The 23639-nt window shown below is 43.9% G+C and overlaps 1 protein-coding gene across 4 annotated transcripts in view; it reads left to right on the plus strand.

Annotated features, from left to right (window-relative positions):
* sema3ab (sema domain, immunoglobulin domain (Ig), short basic domain, secreted, (semaphorin) 3Ab) overlaps nucleotides 1-23639 on the plus strand; it is a 366890-nt gene that overhangs the window by 132977 nt on the left and 210274 nt on the right. The gene's annotated exons all lie outside the window — the stretch shown is intronic.

The following is a 23639-nucleotide window of genomic DNA, read 5'->3' on the forward strand; positions in this document are numbered from 1 at the left end:
TGGGAAAATCTGAAACTAGGTCACTGTTTAAAAAAGATTCGCTCATTTAAGACAGAGGTAAGAAGTTTTTCTTTCAGAGTCCTGAGTCTTTGGAACTCTCTTCCTCAAAAAGCAGTGGACACAGAATCTTCGAATGCTTGAAGACAGAGCCAGGGCAGCACGGTGGCACAGTAAGGCAGCAGGGTCACAGCGCCAGGGTCCCGCGTTTGATTCCTGGCTTGAGTCACTGTCTATGTGAGAGTTTGCACATTCTTCCTGTGTCTGCATGGGTTTTCTCCAGATGCTCCGGTTTCCTCCCACAGTCCAAAGGTGTGATGGTTAGGTGAATTGGGCATGTTAAATTGCCCCTTATTGTCAGGGGAACTAGCTCGGGTAAATGCATGGGGATAGGGCCTGGGTGGGATTTGGTTGGTGCAGTCTCGATGGTCCGAATGGCCTTTTTCTGCACTGTAGGGATTCTATTCTAGGTAGATTCTTAATTAACAAGGGGGTGAAAGATTATCAGGTATAGATGGAAGGTTACAGTTAGACCAGCAATGCTTGTACTGAATGGCGGAGCAGGCTCGCAGAGATCGAGTGGCCTACTCCTACTTTTAGTTTGGATGTTCATATCTGGTTTGGCTTACATGAGACTCACGACCCAATTTTAACTGCCCTCTGAAATGACCTAACAAGCCACTCAGCTCAGGGACATTTAGGGGTGGGCAGCAAATGCTGGCCTCGCCAGCAATGCCCACGTTCCATTAAATCATTTAAAAACACACTTCACAAGTATTTAATTAACTGTGAAGTGCTTTGGGAAGTCCTGAGGTCACAGAAGGTGCAACATAATTCTAAGTCATTGTTTTTAGAGCTGTATTTGTTCCAATTTACAGGCAGAGTTTCTGAAGGGGCCTGACAGGTTAAACACTGAGAGGGCGTCTTCCTTCCTACCACCAGCTCCAGGTGGAAGTGTGTTGCATGGAGTTCTTCCTGGATATTGACACTGAACATGGCATTGAATCCCATTCTGAGACTTGCCTTATACAATTGTCTTTTTTGTTTTACAGCAATCATTAAGTATTAGCTAAGAAAATAAACGATCAAAAATCCAAATACAGAATGTAAACACAACTAATTCTCTGAAATGCAATGACTTCTACTTGCTCCATCCATGAAAAACCTAACAGTTTTAGTTTGAATTATGAAGGAGAGGTAGAGTTTTATTTGATTAACATTGAGAGAGAATTGTTATCAAATGGTGTAGGATTATGATGCGATAGCTTGTTGCACTGTTCAGATAAAGTGATCTCCTTCACTAAATGGCCTTTTCTAATGTTACCCATTCTCTCAAAGGGTATTTGTGTATCTCTTCTCCACTTTTTAAAGAGAATTTGGACTTTGATATTCAATTGTGAGGGTTCCATGAAGAGAACTAAATCCATTATCATTTACAAGCCTGTATAACTGCTCAACATCATTGCAAAGTACTTAGGTTTTCTGATTGCTTATGGCCTTTGGGCCATCTTTCGAAACTACAAAAACAGAAGCTATGGTAGTGCTACATTGAAATGACGAAGCTTTTAGTGAAAAAAACATTGGATTCTGCTTTCAATGAGTTCCATCAGGTATTATTTTGGTGATATGCTTTGTAATGAGATTTTATTCTACATGAGTTAAACAGATGTTCGGCAAGTAACATAGAAATTTATTTGAAGGAAGTGGCCTTTTGAAGTTGCTTCATATTACGCTATTGTACTAACACATTGTGCGACAGTGAAATGATATGTATTGTAAGAGTTTATTCAGTGGGTCTCACAAAGAGATTCAGATTGTATAAGGTTGAACAGTAGTGTTTATTGGTAACACATAACTATTTACATATACACAAGAGATCACCCAGGCTATCACCTAACTTGCTGCTTCTACACAGCTCTCCTATCCTCACCAACTGACCCAGATCCCATGTCATGTGACCCTCTACATCAAACTGTGGGCAGGTACCATTCTCTGGTCTCGCATCAGGTCCTGAGGGGATTTGACAGGGAGGATGTGGAGAGGGTGTTTCCTTGTGTGAGAGAATCTAGAATTTGGGCCACAGCTTAAAAATAAGGGATTGTCAATTTAAGACAGACTTGATGAGAAAGCTTTCTTCAGAGGGTTGGGAGATTTTGAAATTAACTTTCTCAAAAGGTGGTTAAAGCAGAGTCTCTGAACAGCTTTAGGTAGAAACTGGGTGAAAGGTTATCAGGAGTAGGTGGGAATGTGAAATTCAGGTTAAAATTCAATCAGACAAGATATTATTGAATGGTGGAGCAGAATCAAGGGATCGAGTGGCCTACTTCTCCCCTAATTCATACGTTTGTATGTGTGTATGTTTGTATATTTATATTAACCTCTTGCTATGCCAAACACCTTTATACTATATCTCCCCCATACTTTACATATTTACATTCTTTTATGTTACCCCTTCTGCTCTCTTCAAGTCTCTAACTTTATACATTTAGACAGTCTGAATCTTGACAATTCTTCTAGATTTCATTCTGGTCACATGTGAAGATCACTCAGACAAAGGGTCATTCAGACTTGAAACGGTAGTTCTATTCTCTCTCCACAGATACTGTCAGACCTGCTGAGAGTTTCCAACATTTTCTGTGTTTGTTTCAGACACAGTATACTGCTTTTATCATTTTGACATTTCAAGTTCTTTTTAAGTGCTCTAGTTCCTGCAAGTGACAATCCAGAGTCACCAGCAAACTCACCTTTCCTACATCAAAGTTGGTTCTCTCCATCGATCAGTTTCTTCTTGGCAGAATCTAATTCATCTGCACTGTCCTTTAAGCTCATATTCTGAATTACATTTCTAATTGTTTCTGAGATCATCACACTCCTAATTTCTCTTCACATTCTAGGTTCTTCCATTCAGCTATTCCATTTTCAGCAAATGGGTGTTTCTCTGTTGGTTTGAGATATCCAATGCATTTCCTTCTAGTTCATTGAGTTTCAGGACCGGATTTACATTTTCCAATCTTATTTCCAGATTTCTGGATATCAGTGACAGTGAGGGATGCGGGGACTGTGCAGGGGGTTGGGTTTGAGGTGGAAGATAAGGCATGACCTAGTTAAATGACTGAACAGGGTCAAGGGGCTGAATGGCTTACTCCTGCTCCTATGTTCCTATTTCTGTCTTTCTCCAGTGCCTTGTCCTTCATTTTACTGGTGGCCAGATCTGTCTCTGGGGAAGCTTTGTTCAGCTCAGTAATCATGCGACTCATGTCTTCAGTATCTGCTGACACTTTGGAATTCTCTCCAACCCTATCTTCAGTCAGAGCCAGCTGGCTCAGCACTAACACCTGCTGTTGCAGTTTGGATAATTACGTCTTGCCAAGCAGAAAATGCCCCACTGATGTCAATTCTCTTTCCTGTTCATAGAATCCTTACAGTGCAGAAGGAGGCCTTTCAGCCCATTGAGTTCCTCATAACGCCAGGGATCCAGGTTCTATTCCAGCCTTAGGTGACTCTCTGTGTGGAGTTTGCACATTTTCCTCACGTCTGCATGAGTTTCCTCCGAGTGCTCCAGTTTCTTCCCACAGTCCAAAGATGTGCAGGTTAGGTGGATTGGCCGTGATTTAAAAAATGCAGAGGGTGCAGCGTGAGTTGGGCCTTAGTAGTGTGCTGTTTCAGAGAGTCAGTGTAGACTTAATGGACCGGCTGTGAGCCCTCACCCTGCACTCTCCACCTGGCCAGCTCTATTGTGGGGAGATGCATGTCCTGGTCATCCACATATTTTCATAGCATTTAGCCAGATTTTCAAAGAGTCATAGCTCACGGCATGACAGTGGAACCTTACAAAAGGCAAATTCAAAATATCCCACTCATGCCCCTCATTCCACTCCACCACCCTCCATGGCCCCCTCATACCTCATGCCCTTTGCGCCAAGCTGCGCCACATGGCTGAGAGCCCAGATGTTCATTTCTCTGGTGAAACACCTGAGCCCCAGGGAAAACATTGCTTGATTGACAGGTCCAGCTCGCTGATCTCATCTATCAATTGCACAAATTTACACAAGATTAAATAAATTCAGGTGCTCGTCATTTCTGTTCTTGATACTTTAAAGGGTCTGGATAATTGACACATTTATTGGGATGGATTGAAAGTATTTCTTTAACATAGTGGAAAGTAATGAATGAATGATATTTTAAAGTTTATCTTTTTGCACATCCTATTGCCATATTTGGGATAATTGGATCAATGTAGTTTAAAATGAATGGAAGTGCACGGAAATGCCTTGGCTTGCCATAAGAGAGTATAATGGACCATGGGGAGTGGGTAGGTCATAGATCGACATGGGGGCAGGATGGGCCATAGGGGGTGGGTGGAGGTTGTGGAGAAGACTCTTTGAACTTACCTTTTAAAAGGTCTCCTCATGTAGACTCAAGTTTGTGATGCCTTTGAGGGGCACTGAACTAAACAATATATTTACTTTGAGAGGGTTTACTGGATTGGTCTTTGGATGGCAAGAGTTGTCCTATGATGAAAGGTTGAGTAAATGGGGTCTATCTTCTCTAGAGTTTAGACGAATGTGAGGTGCTGTCTGTGAAGAGAATTGACAAGGTGGACACAGAGAGATTGTTTCCATTGATTGAGGAATCAAAACCAGGTGGACAGAATCTCAGGATAAGTGGGTGATCATTTAGGACTGAGATAAGTCAAATTTCTTCACTCTCAGATTGTGGGTGGGATTTTCCAACTGCACTCGAGTTGGGACAGCAGGGTAGCACGGTGGTTAACACTGCTGCTTCACAACTCCAGGGATCTGGATTCGATTCCTGGCTCAGGTCACTGTCTGTGTGGAGTTTGCACATTCTCTCTGTGTCTGCAGGGGTTTCCTTCGGGTGCTCCGGTTTCCTCCCACAGTCCAAAGATGTGCGGGTTAGGTTGATTGGCCATGCTAAATTGACCCTTAGAAACATAGAAAAGTTTATTGACCTTAGAGTCCCAGAATGTGTAGGTTAGACAGATTAGTGGGTAAATATGTAGGGATACAGGGATAGAGCCTGGGTGGGATTGTGGTCGGTGCAGACTCAATGGGCCAAATGGCCTCTTTCTTCACTGTAGGGATACAGGGATAGAGCCTGGGTGGGATTGTGGTCGGTGCAGACTCAATGGGCCAAATGGCCTCTTTCTTCACTGTAGGGATACAGGGATAGAGCCTGGGTGGGATTGTGGTTGGTGCAGACTCAATGGGCCAAATGGCCTCTTTCTTCACTGTAGGGTTCCAATGATTCTATGAAAGTGGAAAATCCCACCCAAGGTCAACGGACCTTTCCATGGTCCGCCCCTCATACACTCCGATTCCCGTGGCCGGTGGAACAGGAGAATTTGCCCCTGTTAATCTTTGAAGTCTTCCATCCCGGAACTTGAGAAAGCTCCATCATTGAATATATTTTTGATGCACAGAATTTGAATCCGTTCGGGAATTAAGAGGTATGGGGAATAGTTGGGAAAGTGGAGTTGAGGCCTTGGGTCAGCCATGCTGATGTTCAATGATGGAGTAGATTCAATGGGCTGTGTGGTTGATTCCTGCTCCATTTCTTATATGTACAAATTCAATATTATTCCAGTGAATAGATGCATGAAATGGAAATGCATTAGGATTGAATGAGAATTATAGACTTGCAGCAATTAGCCATACATTTATCTTCCCATCCCAGTTTCCTAATGCCTTCCTGGTACTCGTCCCATCCCATTGAAATATCTGGGAATGTTTCACTGTGTTCAGCAACATAACAGCTTACGTATTTAAAGTATGTTAAAGGCAGGAAAATACTCCAAAAGCTTTAGCAATGTGGTGGATATCAAACCAAAGATGGAGCTGGAGATTCCTGCAAAACTAACCAAGAATCCCTACGATATAGAAGGAGGCCATTTGCCCATCGAATCTGCACCCACCATAGCCCCAATTCCCTTAACCCCATATATTTACCATGCTAATCCTCTGGCACTAAGGGACAATTTACCATGACCAATCAACCTAATTGTGGGAGGAAAGTAGAGCACCCAGAGGAAACCCATGCAGACATGGGAAGAATGTGCAGACTCTTCTCAGACAGTGACCTGCAGCTGGAATTCAACCTGGGTCCCTGGCGCTGTGAGGCAGCAGTGCTAACCACCGTGCCACCTCGAAATCTTTGGCCTCAAAAGAGGAAAAGGGGGATTTGAAAGAAGTTTCCAGACTCTGAGCTGGAAGGTCACGAGTGGGGCAAATAGAGAAGTGATACAAAACAGGTGAGAATTTCCGGAGCAGATATTTGGGAGTTGCTGTTGGACAGGAGGAGCACACAGATACAGAAGGGTTTCATTAGAAGAATGGACATTTTAGTGGAGATGTTGCAACCAAAAGTTAATGCCGATAGATGAGAATGGTGATTGTGGCAAGATAAGAAACTAGCAGCAAGTCATATTTGAATAAGAAAAAAATTATATTGACTAACCAGGAGAACATTGTTTAGCACTCAATTATCCCCAGTGCTCGCACTGCAGGGGAACGGAGTCACTCTGACATCCCCAGTATTAGAACATACAGTGCTCTGTATATTCAGCAGCTTGTATTTTATAGCACCTTTAACATTTAACATGGTATATTTATAGTTACTACAGGCTTTACTAACTTTCTTGTGTGCCAAAAACAACAGACATTCCTCCCATGCCACCTGTCAACATAAAACTGACTGCTGCTTTCATCTAATATCACCCAAAATATAGTTTCCTTTGAAAATATCCCAGATAAAGCAGTATTTTTCATAAATATGTTTTTTCACAGGATTCAAAATGATGCTTTTCTTTACAAGTACAGGTGCCAAAGTGAAAGGTAAAGGAAACAAACCCCTGGGATGGCTGTAATTGCAGCGTTCGGCTCAATTCATCGAACCGTTCCAAATATACCGACTGGAAAATAGATCCCCAGCATCCCATAAACAAGCCTCACACATGGACCATTCCCAAAGTAAAGCTGTGCGTCTACTGTGTTCTGACCTTGTGAAAATCTGTCTAAGATACGTGCTCTTGGCATCCTCCAAACTAGCTGTTACCAATTTTAACTGTGGGTGCTTTGACCAGCAAGAAAAGATCTAATAAACATCGAGAGATAAAAATATTGAATTTACAGACAAACATCAACATTGTTTGCATGCCCAGTTTAATCTTTGTGCAACCTGCTTCACCCAGACGTGGTGAATGACATCTATGATGCACGTATCACCAGAACTTGATTCGAAAATACAAAGGTGTTGTGCGATATCTTCTGCAATGTGCAATTTTGTGGATTTTTCACTCTCACTCATCTTGACATGTTAAACAGCTTTCTTGACAGTTTTTTTTCTTGGATCATAAAAAACAGAAATAGCTTCAAAATCTAGAGTCCTGCAAGTTTGGTCTTTGCAAAACTTCACACGCTTCCTCCTTGCTCTCTAAGGTAATCATCAACACATGTATATAAGGTTACAGCAATCTCTAATTGAAACATTGCTTCTTTGCACTGCTTTTCCTTGCATGGAGTAAAAACGAGATCAAAGGCTTGCCCTGGTGTAGTGGTGCAGTCAATGGCCCTTGGTATAACCTGCCTTTTTCTCTGTTCTTTCACCTCCCTCATTTGCGAAGGAGTTTTCCCCCGATATGCTTTGATTCCAGCTAGTTGTGAGGGGTTGTGTTTCATGTGGACCAAGTGGTTTGGTGACAGATGAGAAACAAGAGCACAAAGATATGAACTTAACTCTTAAAAACCTTGAAACGATTAGCCAGTCCATCTGAATTTTCCAGGTTCAACTGAACTGGGAATAGTTTAGCGAATAATGTCACCTCTGTAATACAAGCATTACCTCAAGTACCACTGCAGGACTACCTACTTTTATCACCAGAATTATAATGTACATTAGGCACCTGAAATAAAAACTGAAAATGCTGGAAAACCTCAGCAGGTCTGGTAGCATGTGTGTGGAGAGAGAAACAAATTAATGTTTTAACTCATAGAACTCTTCCTCAGAGTTGAAGAGGAATAGAATCATGATGAACTATGTATTTGGAGTGGAGGGTGGTATAGGTCAAAGCTAAGGAAAGGTTGACAAAGGTGTCACGGACACAAGATAAATGGAATGTTAATGGTGCCATTAAGGACTGAAGAAACTGCTAATAGTGGCACAAGGTAAAATAACACAGTGTGTAATAGAACAAAGATCAGTGGAAGCAAAACTGAAAAGCAAGTGTCAGGTTAAGGGGGTAGGAGGGGGATTGTATTGGCCCAAACCAAGAAAACAAAAAGCTAAAGGAGGTCAAGATGGAGGGGAAAAGTCTAAAGTTGTTGAACTTGGTGTTGAGTCCAGGAGGCTGTACCATGCCTGGTCAGAACTTGAGCTGCTGCTCCTCCAGCTTACATTGGGCATTGCTGGAACATTTCAGCAGGCCAAGGATGGATGTCTGGGCACGAGAGCAAGTGAAAGTAAAATACAAGTTGTCTAAATGTTGATTTGTCACAAAAATTAATTGTTGTAAAGTTCAGGCATTTGAACCACATTCATTATCTATTCACAGAATAAGTCTTCCAGTAGATAAAAGAGCTTCATTTTAGATTCATTTTAACTTTGGCGTGGGATAGAATTGGAACCTTTAGAATTTTCAGTGCAATGTCTTCCAGCTACTTGTATCTCATGTGATTAATTAAATGCATTATTTGAATGTTGAGGATTTTGTGCGGGACTGCAAATGAGTTGCAGAAGTTACAAGTTGCCAGCTACGAAATCAAGTGGAAAAGCACTGTAGCTACAGCAACTCAAAAGGAAATTTGCTCCTGAGTAGCCTCATTTTGCCCAACACTCTCACTGAAGTTAAAACTGTGATAAGAGATACATCACAGTGGGTACAGCAAGGTTTCATCCAGTCACTACATGGCCACCATTAGTTGATGGTGGCTTGTACAAGAGGCAAGGTGGCCAATTCATTGCCAGTTCTCTTGTGTCCCCTGGATCAAATTTTACCTGTGGTATATAAGAAGGCAGAAAAGAAAATTATTCTGGAAAGAAAAATAAGAATCAAATAGTTTGCCCTTAACAGGTTGTTTGGGAGAATTATGACAATGAGATTCAGATTGTTTTAACACATTCTACACTTGTGAACAAAAAAATTCCAAAGGTTTAAGTACACCTTTTATTCGGGGTGAATATTGAGTGTCACTGCTGCACTCAGCTGAACCTTCCAAACTGTAGGTGTGTTTTTATTCTCCGGGCTTGTCACGTTTATTAATCTTTGAGAGCAGTCACTTTGCAAATAGCTCTTAGAGAATATGTGACGCAGAAGTCATTTGATTTGATTTATTATTGTCACATGTATTAGTACACAGTAAAAAGTTTTGCTTCTTCCAGAATGTACAGACAAAGCATACCATTCAGAGAGAAGGAAAGGAGAGAGTGCAGAACGTAGCCATAGCTGGGGTTTAGAGAAAGATCAACTTTGTGTGAGGTAGGTCCATTCAAAAGCCTGATGGAGCAGGGAAAACAGTGGTGGAATTATCAAGAAATGCACGTCCCATTGGCACTGAGTCCCCAGATGACAGAAGCTCCCAAAACACAGGACAAATAAATTGCAACATGACAACGAAAAAGTAAAATTACTTCTGACACCTCTCTAAAGCAGGAAACACTGAGGAGATAGCCTCTGAGAATTGAGATGGGACAGAAGCTGAATAACTTCAGCAAATTGAAAGTGACCAGCATCAGGGGGAAAGTGTCAGCACATTCATTCCACTTGGGAAAAGAGAGATCCTTCAAAAACTGGGCGCAATTGGAGAGGTTTGGAGTGGAAAAAGCTAGTACGACTGGAAAATACTCCTCAAATTGTGAATGAAGACAGTGCAACTCATTCACGGCAAAGACCTGAAGTTTTTCTTTAAGGGAACAAGTTCTAACCAAAGGTTTTTCTAAATCCAAGACTGTTAAGTGCTGGTTGCACATACATGATGTTCAATATTCCACTCTATCTACCCAATCACAATTCATGGAATGAGGTTGGTGTAAATTGATTCATTTAAAGACATGAAGTTTGATCAGAATATATGGGTTAATTGGAACCTGATGCGCTTAAGTGCCATGAGTCATAGAGAAAAATAGAAACGTAGAAAATAGGAGCAGGAGACCCTTTGAGCCTGCTCCACCATTCATTATGATCATGGCTGATAATCCAACTCAATAGCCTGACCCCGCCTTCCCCCCAAACCCTCACTGACTAAACTTTTGTCAAAAGAAATAAAGTTGAGGCCATGATCCCACCAGCTGTAAATGCAACAATGTGATTCAGAAATACAGACTCATGCTGATTATAAAAATATTAGGGCATAAATATCCCTTTGTTTCATCTGTCCAAAATTTATGGTTGGTGCATGAAGATGACAGCCACAATCTATAAACATCTGGACTGAAAATAATGAATGGAAAATAATTGCTGTTTGCTTCAATTAATGTTGGTCAGGCTTGACATGATTTCATCCACGTATTGGGCTGTTTGTCACTTTATTGTTGAAGCTGTTTTGACAACTTTATGGAAACTTTCAAATGGGAACAAATTATCAACAACTGTTTTCAGAGTAAGTTGGTCAAAAACAAATTCCTTTCAAGATCTATTCACTAATTTTAGCTTCAATTGGCAATGTTGGGAAGATAAAATCCTGGTCAGGCAGAGAAAATTACAGCGCAGGAACAGGCCAGTCTGCTACATTTTCTATATCTTATTTTGTTTAGAGATGATCAGTCCAAATATTGAGGGAGTTTAGAAGATTGTTATGAGGTGACAAAATGTCTGGTATATCCTGTGCATGGATAATGCCAGGAAGAAAGATATATTTGTGCTGGGAACTGTGATTGCTTTTTACATATTAATGGAATTAGGAGCGATGTGGTCTAATCCCCACCATTTTAAATGTTCCAGGTTTAAATGCAGCCGAAAGCACTAATCCATTTCCATTACTCTTATTGTCAATTACAAAGTTGTCTCTTACAGTGTGTCATGCTGGCGATTTCAGGCAGAAACAGGTGTTAATTGAATAGTTTGCACTTTGCTTCAAATTAAATTACATGACAATTACTCAGGCAAGCAGTTCAATACTGCTTTTTATATAAAAGATTTATCTTGGATATTGGTTTGACATCTATTACTCCCATCAAGCTTTAAGTAGAGTACAGATATCATTGCTGATCTGCGGAGATAATCTTTGTACAAAAAGACAGTGAGTGCAAAAAATAACATTGCAGATTCAGAGGGTGGGGTTTTCTGACTGTGCTCATTCCAAGACCGGAAACTCCTGCCTGAGGTCTAGGGATCTTTGCATGGTCCTGTCCGGCCCGCTATGATTCCTGTGGCAGATGGTGTGGGAAAATTCTGCCCAGAGAGTGCATTTTCCAAGTGGAGAGACAAGGAGAGGGTGGCATAGTGACCCAGTAGCTGGTACTGCTGCCTCATGGCACCAGGTACTCGGGTTCGATTCCCAACTTACGTCACTGTCTGTATGGAGTTTTCATGTTCTCCCCATGTCTACATAGTTTCCTTTGGGTGCTCCGGTTTCCTCCCACAGTCTGAAAGACGTGCTGGTTAGATGCATTGGCCGTGCTAAATTCTCTCTCAGTGTAACCCAAACAAGTGCCAAAGTGTGGTGACTGGGGGAATTTCACAGTAACTTCATTCAGTGTTTGACTTTAAACAATGGCATGAAGCACGGATTTTCTTGAAGACTTATTTTCTGTCCATTTTATACTTCAGTTAGTATCAGGACTTTTTGATTATGTGAACCACTCAACGTGCAGAGTGGGTAAATTGTGTTGGATCCAATGTGTCCACTGGTAGTGATTGAACATAAGAACATAAGAAATAGGAGCAGGAGTAGGCCATCTAGCCCCTCGAGCCTGCCCCGTCATTCAATAAGATCATGGCTGATCTGTCGTGGCTCAGTTCCACATTCCCGCCCTCTCCCCATAACCCTTAATCCCCTCTCTTATCAAAAACCCATCAACCCGCGTCTTAAAAATATTTAGCGAGGCAGCCTCCACCACTTCAACGGGCAGAGAATTCCAGAGATTCACCACCCTTTGAGTGAAGAAGTTCCTCCTCAACTCTGTTCTAAACCGCCCCCCCTTTATCTTGAGGCTGTGCCCTCTAGTCCTACTGTCCTTTCTGAGCGGGAAGAGTCTCTCCACCTCTATCCTATCCATCCCATTCATCATCTTATACGTCTCAATGAGATCTCCCCTCATTCTTCTAAACTCTAACGAGTACAAGCCTAGTTTATTCAGCCTCTCCTCATAGCTCAACCCCCTCAACTCCGGCATCAGCCTAGTAAACCTCCTCTGCACTCCCTCCAAGGCCAAAATATCCTTGCGTAAGTATGGCGCCCAAAACTGCACACAGTACTCCAGCTGCGGCCTCACCAATGCCCTATACAGCCGCAGCAAGACCTCCCTACTTTTATATTCAATCCCCCTCGCTATGAAGGCCAGCATCCCATTCGCCTTCCTGACCACCTGCTGTACCTGCAAGCTGGGTTTTTGCGACTCATGCACAGGGACACTGAGGTCCCTCTGCACTGTCGCCTGCTGCAGTTTTTCGCCACGTAAGTAATAGTCCTTCCTACCATTATTCCAACCAAAGTGGACCACCTCGCACTTGCCAACATTAAATTCCATTTGCCATTTCCTGGCCCATTCGCCCAGCCTATCTAGATCCTTCTGTAGACTCTCCCCACCCTCCGCACAATTTGCCTTTCCACCAATTTTGGTGTCATCAGCAAATTTCGACGCCCTACACTCGGTTCCCTCCTCCAGATCATCTATATAAATGGTAAATAGCTGAGGCCCTAGCACCGACCCCTGGGGCACTCCACTAGTCACCATCCGCCAATCCGAATAGCACCCATTGACCCCCACTCTCTGCCTCCTATTTGACAACCCATCCTCTATCCACGCTAACACCCTACCCCCAACTCCATGCCCCCTGACCTTCTGCAATAACCTCTTGTGAGGTACCTTGTCGAACGCCTTCTGAAAATCAAGAAAGACCACATCCACCGGCTCTCCTCTATCCACCGCCCTAGACACGTCCTCGTAGAACTCCAGTAAATTTGTCAGACACGACTTCCCCTTAACGAAACTGTGCTGCCTCTGCTCTATCAAACAATTCCCCTCAAGATGCCTCGCTATTTCCTCCTTGATGATGGATTCTAACATTTTACCTACAACAGACGTTAAACTAACCGGCCTATAATTCCCTGCCTTTTGCCTGGCACCCTTCTTAAACAACGGCGTAACATTAGCCGCTTTCCAATCTTCCGGCACTTCCCCGGAATCCAGCGACGTCTGGAAACCAGACCGAGTTAATTATCAGATCTCTGCTCACTCTTCTATCATGGAACCTCCTGCATTCACTTGACATTTATTCGAGATTTATTGGAAATATCACAAATTCAGCTCAAGATGCTGTTTGAGTTCATATTTTGTAGTTTCTGATTTAAAAACTTGTAAGAAATGTTTTTGCAACAATAAAAAAATTTCATTCCAATAAACCTGTCCCTTTGCTGATTGGCTTCAATCCCATTTCTCTGCATTTCCACACTATTCTCAATCCCTCCTCAGAAAAAATATTCATTATTCCTCAAATCCATTCATGTTGTCTGCGACAAAGGGTTTTCCTGTGAATTTATTGCACTAAGCAGGATGTGTGTCATCTTGGTGGATCAGGTGTTTGGGGATTTGAGTTTTACAGTTTAAATTGCCGAGTCACCTTTAATGCTGAGGAAGTGCTCGATTGCAAGATGTTCTGTCCATTGGATGAATATTAAACAGATATCCTGTCCCAGTGGTTTAGGTGGATGTTTAAGATTCTTTATTATTGGAAGAGTAGCAAGTTTTTCCAGTGCTCTGGCCAAAACCCTTTTGAAACCAATTTTTCCTAAAAGTAGATTGGCTGCCCCTTCGCTTAAAGGATGTTTGTGGGGCGTCAGTGGTGTCTGACGTCAAGCCCTAATGAGTCAATATTTCCTCAGGTCAATATTAATGAAACCAGGAGGCAGTTCCTGAGCCCTGTCCAGCACCTGTGCGTGTCTCTAACTTGCGTCACTGTCCTCTTGGGTAGCATCTGGGTCAGACTTATCTGAACTTTTAACCTTACATACAGCATTCATTGCCTCCAACTCCAAACCTTCCTCTGCTGTTGCTCAACACACTTAAGGAACAACCTCTCTGATTGTCTGCAAGGAGAATCCTCACTTCACATTCTTCAGTCTTGCAAAGGTTCATCTGTACTCACAGCTCTTATCCTCCTTAGATTTCCCATGGAATCAACCATTAACTTGCAGATCACTATCTTTATTTTTAACCCATGTGTCCACTATGAAAACTCCCAATGCTCAATCACTATCGCTCCCTCTCTCTCCACAAGTACTAATAAATGACTTCACTTTCTTCTTTCCTTTTTTGTCTTCAAATCTCCTTTTAAATAAAACCATTGGACCTTTCTTCAGCCTCCCCCACCCCCATCGCCAAACATACACAGAGTTTGATGTAATCACCATGTGAAACACTCTGAAACAATCTCAGGACTGCTATACAATCATAAAGCCGTTTCTATAATAAAATTAAAATAACATGTTGAGATGAATAACTACGTGCGCAGGAAGGGGGCAAGAAGGAGAAAAATGAAAGTGAGAGAGAAAGATGATAAAATGGGTGAATGAGATGAAACTCTCTTTCTTGCTCCCTCCCCCTGCCCTTTTAGGGCAACTGTCACTTTCCTCAGACAGTCCTTTAACAGTCTGTATCTGCTCTGCCATTCTCACATTCCGATCAGCTAATGGACACTTTTAGCACCTTCTCAGCTTTCTATATCCTCATTTACATTTGTCCAATTCCAATGGTATAAATCTCTGCTGATTCTCTTTGCTCTCAGCTCTGATGAAGGGTCATCCAGACTCGAAACGTTGGCTCGATTCTCTCCCCATAGACGCTGTCAGACCTGCTGAGATTTTCCAGCATTTTCTGTTTTTGCGTGTGAATAATTATAGATGTGGTCTGATCTTTCTCTGCTTGTCCTTTGCTGTCTGTCTGTCTGTGATGCAGGCAGAATGGGAAGTTGTCTCTACTGCTCCCACCCAATACACAGAACTGATTAAAGTTGGAAAAAGTAGACAACATCAATATACTGTTAAGCAAATAAACTGACATCATTCACTGGATATTACAGAGTTATCATGGGTCTGTTTTCAGTTTGCTAACTCCCAATCCAATTTATTTATTGATGATAAAGATGTGACATTCTTTCTGAAGTTAAACAGCAGACACTTTACAAATTAACCAGCAACTCCATGGGGTATTCAGGAGTTTGCTTCAAGGTGATGTCAGTGATCTAAAGGGTACATTGATAGTCCTTCTATTTAACACCTCACTAATTCACAGGGCTTTACCTTGGGGCTGAGTTGAGAATTAACATGATTCACTCTTGGACACAAAGCAGATGTAAGCAGAGCAGCCAAAGGGACATTTTAATTAGGGGCCTTTGTTGCTCCGATGTTCATGTCTAACTTTCATCTCGTTGTACACATTACCATTGTACAAGTCAGTCTGAATTATATTTCTATGCCGACCTGTAAAGATCAAGGTAACTCCAAATACCAGGAGAAAAGTTAGCTTTGTGTGTACTACCTAAACTGTGGGCATTGCAAGGCCCCTTAAAATCCCAAAGTGGTGTCTGTCACATTTACAAATAAATATGATCGGAGTTCTTCTGTGAGCCTAGAACTATGTCCACCCGACTTACCTGTCCACTGAGGTGGCATGATGGTTAGCACGGCCGCCTCACAGCGCCAGTCACCCAGGTTCGATTCCCAGCTTAGGTCACTGCCTTTACGGAGTCTGCACATTCTCCCCATGTCTCCATATGTTTCCTCCCGCGCGCTCCGGTTTCCTCCCGCGCGCTCCGGTTTCCTCCCGCGCGCTCCGGTTTCCTCCCGCGCGCTCCGGTTTCCTCCCGCGCGCTCCGGTTTCCTCCCGCGCGCTCCGGTTTCCTCCCGCGCGCTCCGGTTTCCTCCCGCGCGCTCCGGTTTCCTCCCGCGCGCTCCGGTTTCCTCCCGCGCGCTCCGGTTTCCTCCCGCGCGCTCCGGTTTCCTCCCGCGCGCTCCGGTTTCCTCCCGCGCGCTCCGGTTTCCTCCCGCGCGCTCCGGTTTCCTCCCGCGCGCTCCGGTTTCCTCCCATAATCAGAATGACCTGCTGGTTAGGTGCATTGGTCACGCTAAATTCTCTCTTGATGTACCCAAACAGGCGCCAGAGTGTGGCGACGAGGGGATTTTCACAGTAACTTCATTAGTGTTAATGTAGGCAGGCTTGTGACTCTAATAAATAAGCTTACATTTCTCATGGACACACTGCCAGGAAGCGTGCCAGGTGTTTTATTTGTGAAGGGTGTGTTTGCAGCACCAGGCTAGGTAGATGATGTTGCTTTCACACCTGCACTGCCACGCTGTAATTCACACACTCTAACCTACAGCAGAACACAAAAACAGCAACAGGAAAAGATCCTGTGACCTGTCAAATCTTCCTTTTATTCATTTGTGGGACATGGGTATTACTGGCTGGGCCAACATTCATTGCCCATTCCTGATTGCCCTTGAAACTGAGTGGTTTGTTAGGCCATTTCAGAGGGCAGTTGGGAGTCAGCCACATTGCTGTGTCTCTGAAGTCGCACGTAGGTCAGAGCAGGGGAGGGCATTAGTGAACCAGATGGGCTTCTCCGACAATCGATAATGGTTTCATAATTATCAATAGATTCTTAGATTATCACATTCAAATTCCACAACCTGCTGTGGTGGGATTTGAACCCAGGTCAGCAGAACATTAGCTGAGTTTCAGGATTAACAGTCTAATGATAATACCACGAGGCCATCACTTCCCCATTGCTCCACCATTCCTCTTTTAACGTTGCACAGCTGAACACCACCACCCCCTCCTTCACTCGCAACCAGAGCTTTTTTAAAGGGACCAGCTTAGGTTAGTTAGTTGCTGGATTATTCCTTCTGGCAGTTAGATTTTGATAACTGCTCGATGTTTCCACCCTCTGCAGAGAGTGATATGAATGCTGCTGAAATACTATTCTTGGTGAATTAAAAGCTGTGTGAAAAACAATTGCCCTGTTATACGTGACAGGGAGAATGCACAGGGCCTCTGCAGAGAAAGACAAGTTGCTGGAAGAGGGAGGAGAAAAAGGCGGTTAGGAACTTTCAGCAGCTTCCTTCCCATGAAGGCCAACACTACCTCCTCCCGTTGAGTTAAAATATGCAGCGGTATCTCCCCCTGCCAGCAGCCTGCTACTTCCTGTTGTACCCTATTATGTGCTACCTCCTGCACGCAAGAGGGAAGTGTGTCAGTGTGCTGTGAAATGTATTTGGCTGATCTAGAAATCATGGTTGAATAGCTGTCAATGAGATATGGGTGGGAGGTTTGTCCTGGTGTTAACTGTGAGAGGAAGGTGAAGCAGATGAATATAAAAGCAAAATACTGCAGAAGCTGGAATCTAAAACATACACAGAAAATGCTGGAAAATCTCAGCAGCCCTGACAGCATCTGTGGAGAGAGAATAGAGCCAACATTTCGAGTCTGGATGACCCTTTGAAGTTGACTCTGATGAAGGGTCATCCAGACTTGAAATGTTGCCTCTATTCTCTCTCCATAGATGTTGACAGACATGCTGCAATTTTCCAGCATTTTCTGTGTTTGAAACAGGTGAATGTTAGGTATGAGTCATAGAATAGAACAGAGTCCTTGTGGAGAGAGGTGGTGAATGATGGGCGTGTGAGGAATTGAGCAGTGACTGGATTTGGTCATGCAGTTGGTTGGGTGTGAACATGACCAAGTATTGGCTGACATTACCAGATCATTAGATTTCTCATTGTAATGTATCCAGTTCCTGGGGTTACACTCCTGGCATTAACCTCCATCGCTATCTCCTACCAATACCTTGGACCTCATGTCTGAAGGATTTTCAGAGGATTTGGAACATTTTACCTTCCTTTTCTTTCACCAACATCTTCAGTACAGCCCCTGTTGTTTTCTGTTGTCTCCCAGGGTCAGGCACCAATGATCGTTCCGCATGGTTTATTCAGAGTGCCCCTGGCACCAGAGGCAGTCACAGTAAAGGGGCACAAGTTGGCTTTGAGTTGCAATGATATTGGGCTCCGTGCTGATGTGAACCAGTGAACAATGCAGGAGAACTGGATGCACACAGCGATCACCACAATGAACCGGCAACAGAGTTACTGACCTACCCTCGGGGATTTTCACAGCAACTTCATTGTAGTGTTAATGTAAGCTTATGGGTGACAATAATAAATAAACCTTACCCACAATGTAATAAACACAGCATGAATGAATTACTCATTGATCCCTGTGCCTGAATTAAAGGGTTAACTTCAATCCAAATAACTTCAAACTAACAGGATTGCTCAATTGAATAAAATAAATGCATTTAGTCTCAGTAATGTTCGATAAAAACTACTTTGGTGAAGAAATAACCGCAATCAGGAAGAACCCTTTACATCAGAATGTTGTCACATGAAGAAGCACACTTGCCCACACACTCAGCTAAACACACACACACACACACACACACACACACACACACACACACACACACACACACACACACACGTACACTCAAGCTCTCTCTCACACACACACACGTACACACGTACACTCAAGCTCTCTCTCACACACACACACGTACACACGTACACTCAAGCTCTCTCTCTCACACACACACACACGTACACTCAAGCTCTCTCTCTCACACACACACACGTACACACGTACACTCAAGCTCTCTCTCACACACACACACACGTACACACGTACACTCAAGCTCTCTCTCACACACACACACACGTACACATTCAGACTCACGCACACACACTCGGTCAAACTCACACATACATACATGCATACCCACATACACACTCTCAGCTAAACACATGCACATACACACGTGCAGACGCACACAGCTAAACACACACACGCGCAAGCTCTCTCTCACACACACAGTCAGCTAAACACACACACACACACACACACACAGATGCAAGTCTGAGGTAATGTGTTTTGGAGAGTCTAATTCAGATAGGAAATAAACAGTAAATGGCAGAACCATTAAGAGTATTGATAGGCAAAGGGATCTGGGTGTACAGGTACACAGGTCACTGAAAGTGGCAATGCAGGTGGAGAAGGTAGTCAAAAAGGCATACGGCATGCTTACCTTTGGCCAGGGTTTTGAGTTTAAAAATTGACAAGTCATGTTGCAGCTTTATAAACCCTTAGTTAGGCCGCACTTGGAATATAGTGTTCAGTTCTGATCGCCACACTACCAGAAGGATGTGGAGGCTTTGGAGAGGGGACAGAAAAGATTTACCAGGATGTTGCCTGGTATGGAGGGCATTAGATATGAGAAGAGGTTGGAGAAACTTGGTTTGTTCTCACTGGAATGACAGAAGTTGAGGGGAGACCTGATAGAAATCTGCAAGATTATGAGGGGCATGGACAGAGTGGATAGTCAGAAGCTTTTTCCCAGGGTGAAAGAGTCAATTACTCAGCGGCACAGGTTTAAGGTGCGAGGGGCAAGATTTAAAGGAGATGTACGAGGCAGATTTTTTACACAGAGGCGATGCCTGGAACTCATTGCCAGGGGAGGGAGTGGAAGCGGATACGGTAGTGGCTTTTAAAAGGGCATCTTGACAAATACATGAATGGGATGGGAATAGAGGGATAGGGTCTCCGGAAGGGTTGGGGGTTTTAATTGAGTCGGCCAGCATGGTCGGTGCAGGCTTAGAGGGCCGAAGGGCCTGTTCCTGCACAGTAATTTTCTTTGTTCTTTGGTCTCTCTCATGTTTGCACAGACACAAACACGGACACTGTCTCTCTTACACACACACGTATTCTCTCACACACATGCATAGGCACTCTCTCTCACACACACACATCTCTCTGTCTCACACACATACACACGCATACTGTCTCTCTCTCACCTCACTCACTCACTCACACACACGCACTCATACACACACGCACTCATACACACACGCACTCATACACACACGCATACACACACACACACACACACACACACACACACACACACACGCACTCATACACATACACACACACACACACACACACACACACCTCTCTCACACACACACACACACACACACACACACACACACGCACTCATACACACACTCATACACACACACGCACTCATACACACACACACACACACGCACTCATACACACACACACACACACACACACGCACTCATACACACACGCACGCACGCACTCATACACGCACGCACGCACTCATACACGCACGCACGCACTCATACACGCACGCACGCACGCACTCATGCACGCACGCACGCACTCATACACGCACGCACGCACTCATACACGCACGCACGCACTCATACACGCACGCACGCACTCATACACGCACGCACGCACTCATACACGCACGCACGCACTCATACACGCACGCACGCACTCATACACACACGCACGCACTCATACACACACGCACGCACGCACTCATACACACACGCACGCACGCACTCATACACACACGCACGCACTCATACACACACGCACTCACACACGCACGCACTCATACACACACGCACTCACACACGCACGCACTCATACACACGCACGCACTCATACACACGCACGCACTCATACACACGCACGCACTCATACACACGCACGCACTCATACACACGCACGCACTCATACACACGCACGCACTCATACACACGCACGCACTCATACACACGCACGCACTCATACACACGCACGCACTCATACACACGCACCTCCCTCTCTCTCTCACGCACGCACTCATACACACGCACCTCCCTCTCTCTCTCACACGCGCGCGCGCACACGCCTCTCTCTCTCTCACACGCGCGCGCGCACACGCCTCTCTCTCTCTCACACGCGCGCGCGCACACGCCTCTCTCTCTCTCACACGCGCGCGCGCACACGCCTCTCTCTCTCTCTCACGCGCGCGCGCACACGCCTCTCTCTCTCTCACACGCGCGCGCGCACACGCCTCTCTCTCTCTCACACGCGCGCGCGCACACGCCTCTCTCTCTCTCACACGCGCGCGCGCACACGCCTCTCTCTCTCTCACACGCGCGCGCGCACACGCCTCTCTCTCTCTCACACGCGCGCGCGCACACGCCTCTCTCTCTCTCACACCTCACACCACACACACACACCTCACACCACACACACACACACACACACACCTCTCACACACACACACACACACACACACACACACACACACACACACACACACACACCTCTCACACACACACACACTCTATTCCATTTTTGCATCTTAATATCACCTGACAGTGCTCTATTCATATGTCAAATTATGCCAGTGTCAAGATCTTCCATTGTGACCTTATTATGACCTGAACAGATGGACAGTCAGCAGTATAACTCTGGCCTGCCAATTTCACATCATTCTTCATTGACTGTTGCTTGAGATTGCTGGCAGCAGCCATAGTAAGAAGTCTCACAACACCAGATTAAAGTCCGGCACCAACCCGGGTTACGTGTTGTTATCAGGAGATGAAATCTGTCATTTCAGAGCCAAACCGAATCTTTCAGCTTCCATTTTGTTTGGTTGTAACTGCTCATGAACTTTGTGCTAACTTTGCCTCATTATGCACCATTCCAAGGCTTATAGTTAGCCTGTAATAGGAAGCAAAGTGGCTTTTAAGTTATCTGCTGATATTTGGACTATTACAAACAGAAATTAGTTTATCTTTGAAGTATTTGCACCCAGGGTAAGATTTACCAGTGGATTACTAGTTGTGTTTGTAGATGCAGCCTATCCTTTAGAAATGAGTATTTTTAGCAGTTATTCCACATCCCTAATGAACACCTTTAAACATCTTTAATTCTGGCTCTCTGTTCTCAGCTCCCTGTGCTTAGCTGTGTAATATTGATAGCTACAAACGCTTTAACAATAGTTAAAAGGCTTCTTAAAACAATATTATGCTTGTAAAAAAATTCTGGTGATGTTCAACATTCCTTTAAACAATAGCTTTGCTGAAAATGGCTGTTTTTTAGCTGAAGGTGACCTATTGTAACCTTATAGAAGCTTTTTGTGTTTTTGTTCTTTTTTGCTGGAATTCCAGGCCGCTGAAGGCTAAACCCCTCTGTCTCCAAACACTTTCCACCCCACTCAAGCTAACCTGCCTTTATTTGCATTCAGCGAATATCTCAGCTCCTCACTACATTGCCTGGTTTGGACTGATCAGAATAAACAATGACATTTTTTGTCTTTCACTCAATTCACTTGAAGTTACAGAATGCCACAGAGCAGCAGGACAAACTCAAACCATTGACAAAATATTTGTCAAATAAAGAAGTGCAGTCTTTTATTTTCTCATTCTTTTTTACTGTCCAATTGCCTAATCATGAGTTTGAAATGTGTAGATGAAACAAGCTCAGAGTAACTGGTAAACTAATTCATTAGTCACAGGGAGAGAGCGGTGTGTGTATCAGAATGAATGAGACAGAGGGAGCAAGTGCATTTATACAACTGTCCCTGTGTGATATTAAAGGATTGAATTAGAGCTCACAGCCCCAGGCAGTGAAGTTATGGGGATTAGGAATAAGTGTGGGAACGACTCAAATTGATGATTTGTTTAATTTGAATATCATAACGCCACAATGGAACAACTCAAAAGAAATGCTGATTCCAGTGTGCAGTGTAGACAGAGGTTAAATGATTAAAACCCAACCAATGGGGATTATTTCTTGCGAAAGCATGAATCATCTATAGCAGTTCTTATTCAAGTGTAAAACAACAATTCATTTAGTCCACAGAGATGTGAATAAGTTGTGTTTTATTATTTCCATTTAGAAAATTACGTACATCATCACTGACTGACTTCCTTTATCCTGTTTTACGGAAACAATCCCAGCTAGTTAAATTTAACTGATATCCTGAAAGGGGTGTCCTTTGAAAGCTGTAGGAACTAAACTATTCCCTCCTCTCTCTCCAGTCCCTTCCCCCCCCTCCACCCCCTCACAGCCTTGGCTGTTTTTAGACATGCTGCAGCAAGGGAGGACTGAGATGTACAGGACTGCTTTGCTTCCTCTATTGTCAGTTAGGCTTTAGAACAGCAAGGAAAGAACTCTCCACAGAGCTCGTCATTTACTGCCTTCAGTGACAAAAAGTGGAAGCTCCTTCTGTCTGCCTGCAGTCAATGAAGTGAAGCCAAGGAGCAGGATTAGACGAAGCCAGTAGCTAAAAGGAGCAGTGTAAATAAAAGGCTCTCAGCAAGAACAGCGCTGCCGTGTTCAAAAGCTTTATGTTCCCACAGAAAAGGCTTCACAGTTGTACCTCATAATCTGGCATCTAGCTGAGTGTGGTCATTAAACTGGGTGTGTAAGAGAGCATTATTCCACTTGACTGGTGGAATGAGCAGTTGTTGGAAGACAAGTGCTGCTAGGAGGGACTGGCTCAGTCACTTGCACCACGTTGACTTTGCTCACCTGTCACCTGC

This window comes from Carcharhinus amblyrhynchos, chromosome 19 (assembly GCF_965287045.1).
Source record: "Carcharhinus amblyrhynchos chromosome 19, sCarAmb.v2.hapA, whole genome shotgun sequence".
Classification (NCBI taxonomy): Eukaryota; Metazoa; Chordata; class Chondrichthyes; order Carcharhiniformes; family Carcharhinidae; genus Carcharhinus; species Carcharhinus amblyrhynchos.